We start from the raw sequence: 3,419 nt of genomic DNA, 5'->3' as shown, positions 1-3,419 counted from the left end.
TATTTTATAAAATATTATATATGTTCCAACATCTGATCTATGAAGTGATATATTGGGATCTTTTAATGGAAAAGTTAAAATGGGTATACAGAAGTTCACTGGGCCTATACCACGTGGGTGCCACTGCCCTAAATAAGCCGTGTTTTTCAACTTGGAGACCCTACTGAAGCTTGCTTGTGAGTCTGGGGTATAAGCAGCAGCACCCTCCAGTGTGTGACAGTAGGCCCTAGATTTGCAGCCTCAAGAGTTGCTATCTCATGGGCATGACCAGAGCTGTAGAAGCTTCTTATCTACTACCTTCTACCATAATGTCAAACAGGCAATGAAGTGGTCTAAGTCAATCTATGCAACTGAGGCTTTGAAATCCTGGATGGGAAGATCTATAATCTACATTTAGGATGCTTTGGTTTTGACCTGCAGGTGAAATAGGACACAAACCATGCTTATACTCAGGCTCAGGCTGAGTTTGATTATGCACTGCAGAGATATTTACAATGTATGTGTATATGAGGGGACCTGAGAGCTCTTCTGAGTTCCCAGGTCTGGATGTTCACCTCAGCTGTCCCCAGTGCCCTCATGCTTGAGGTCCATGCAGACCCCCAACTCCAATCCACCACCCTTCACTGTCATTGTTGTGACAACTTCAAGTTCTAATTTACCTAGAACACAAAAAATAAGTGAGCAAAGAAATGGGAACTGTAGAAAGATACAAACGTGCGCGATGTGGAGACTAAGTATCTAAAACTAGGACACTGCCCTGTGCCCCAATGTGCTCCAGTAACTCGGTTCAGATTGGCTGTGGTGTCCTTGCATTGTAGTAAACTCTGCTGATTAAATCCCTGTTGAGGCTATAAGCAAGCTGTCATTTCTAAAACAGCCATCAGCCTCTTTAGTATTATCCAAAACTAACAGCTTAGAAGCCCCAGGAGCAGTGAGCAATTAAGCACTGCTGAAATTCACCTTTAGATATCCTCCTGAGTTGTGTCAAATTTAGATTGCCTTAATCTGTATATACAAATCCAAGGACCATATTTTTATCTGTCATACATGAAGGAGAATATTTAAACTATAGGAAAAAGAGGAGATACTGTTCTCCAAGTTATAGCTTTAACTGTCCTTGTAATGGCTTGTTTCCTGTTGGATATGGTTGCTTTCTTGGTTGCTGTTGGATATAAATGTAGAAAAAAAGGGGGGGGGGGGGGGAAACAATTTTGTGTTTTTGAACTTCTCACCAATCTGATACTGATTCTGCAGTTAATTAGGAAGTTCAAAGTTTACATCAGTCATTAAATATGTGTTGTAGTATCAAAAAATTATATTGTAATAGGGAGATAGCAAAGTATAACAAGTTTACGCTGCTTTTACTTTCAGATCACAGAATTCCTTGCTTGAGTACATGGTTAGCAACACTTAGTAAATTTCTTTGCAAATCCCAGTGATCTTGTGAACTGTAGCACACATGATTTTTTACTAGATATTTTGAATATATTTAATATTATTAACTTATTTTTTATTTTTTTAGTTGGAAAAGTACATTTCATCTGCTCAATGAACTGACTTGACGAGTGATCGGTGATGTAACCTAGATAGCATATGGTAGTTACAGTTAGCAATGCAGAGAAATACAGATATCTTGATTGCACAGGGACATGATACATTAGAAATTAACAGCTGTTTGTGTAACTATAATGCCCTGGCTTCTTCTGTTACTTTAGGCATCCTACAATGTAGGTATCAACATCTGTTTCCTTTTAAAGCCAATGACAGAGAAATGGTGGTTTAGGGTGCAGTACAACAGTCCTGTTTTAGCCATCTACCTCAGGATAATGCTTTGGACTACTCCTTAGATGCATCCATTTCTCTACGTTTCTGCATGTAATCATGTGGATTTCACTCCCAGTCATTCCTCAAGCAGTGCCTCCAGAGCAAAGCAGCCATAAACTGTAAAGCAGGCATATTCAGAATAATCACCCTTTTCCCAAGTAGTACAGAAGTATACAACTTCTCCATACTTTTTTTAGCATCAGCAGAATGGCTAAATGAAACAGATGTGGCTAGTCTATGACCAAACTAACAGTGTTTTGCTCACTGCAGATCACAGAACCCAGGAAGTGTTCGAGGCCAGGTTGGATGGGCTTTGAGCAACCTGGTCTAGTGGAAGGTGTCCCTGCCAATTGCAGGGCAGTTGGATCTGGGTGATCTTTAAGGCCCTTCCAACTCTAAACACTCTATGATAGGACTTTTAACAACTTGTTTTGTTTTTTAGCCACCATAAACTTAGCCTTTCTATATTAGTTTGCATGATACAACTGGTAAACTTTTAACCTGCCACACAAGAGCCCCAAACTCTAGAGTCTATAGGATGCTACCACTTCTTATACATTTCTATTTCTGCTTCCATAAATCTTGAAACCACTTTAATGTGTCAGGGAGGCAATCTTGATAAACTCACTGCATATGAAAGCTTGAAGAGATGTGAGTCTGTCTCTTTCAGGCTCAAAAAAAATCCTTCTGCACCTAGAGAATTCGTGATTTATAAATGTCTATTAGAAAATCCTACCAAATTAGACAATTGCTGCACCCTTTTCATTACCACAGGGGAAAATCTTGTTTCACTCTTTGAAAGAGGAGCTGTAAGTAAGCAACTTACCTTCTAGGCAGGGTACTCTGTCAGGGATTGTAAGTGGCTGGAGGCATCTTCTGATGAGCTTTCCGTCAGCCATCAGACTTCAGAGATGGTCAGGCTGTCAGATATACGTCTGTCATCAGTGATTCCAATGCTTACATCAAGGTAGCTCCTCAGGCAGCCCAGAGATTTCTTGGATTCATTCTGAGTTGCTTAGCTCTCTTCAGGCCCTATGGGGGAAGACATAAATCTAACTCTGAGTTCTGAATCCCACTGTGTGCTTGGGAAGAGAAGTTGAAGTGGAAATTTATCAAATCTTTATTTTTGATCAAGCTCATTCTTTCTCTTTCTGTGGCTCAATGCACTCTAAATTATTCCCTGCAACAGCCTCAACATAAGATAATCACTGTCAATGCTGGCTGAGTCATGTAAACACTTATTCCCTCCGTGTGAGAATATCTGGAAGATTAGGAAATCCAGACAGAAGCTGCCTTTATTCCTGGTTAGCGAGGTCTCCTTAAAACTGGATAACGTGGTTGTCCTGGGTTTACCAGTAGCCGTTTTGCTCCTTCTTAGTAACTGGTGCAAGCTCTGTGTTTTGACTTCCAGCCTGGGCAGAGAGCTGATAATACCGATTGTTTTTAATTGTTGCCAAGTAATGTTTATTCTGGCCAAGGACTTTGTGAGTCTCATGCTCTGCTGGGGACGAGGGAGGCTGGGAGGAAGCAGAGACAGGACACCTGACCCAAACTAGCCAAAGAGGTATTCCATACCACAGCACGTCATGCCCGGA

This window comes from Lathamus discolor, chromosome 4, assembly GCF_037157495.1.
Source record: "Lathamus discolor isolate bLatDis1 chromosome 4, bLatDis1.hap1, whole genome shotgun sequence".
Taxonomy (NCBI): Eukaryota; Metazoa; Chordata; class Aves; order Psittaciformes; family Psittacidae; genus Lathamus; species Lathamus discolor.
The sequence above is the reverse complement of the archived record's forward strand: the minus strand, read 5'-3'. Positions refer to the sequence as shown.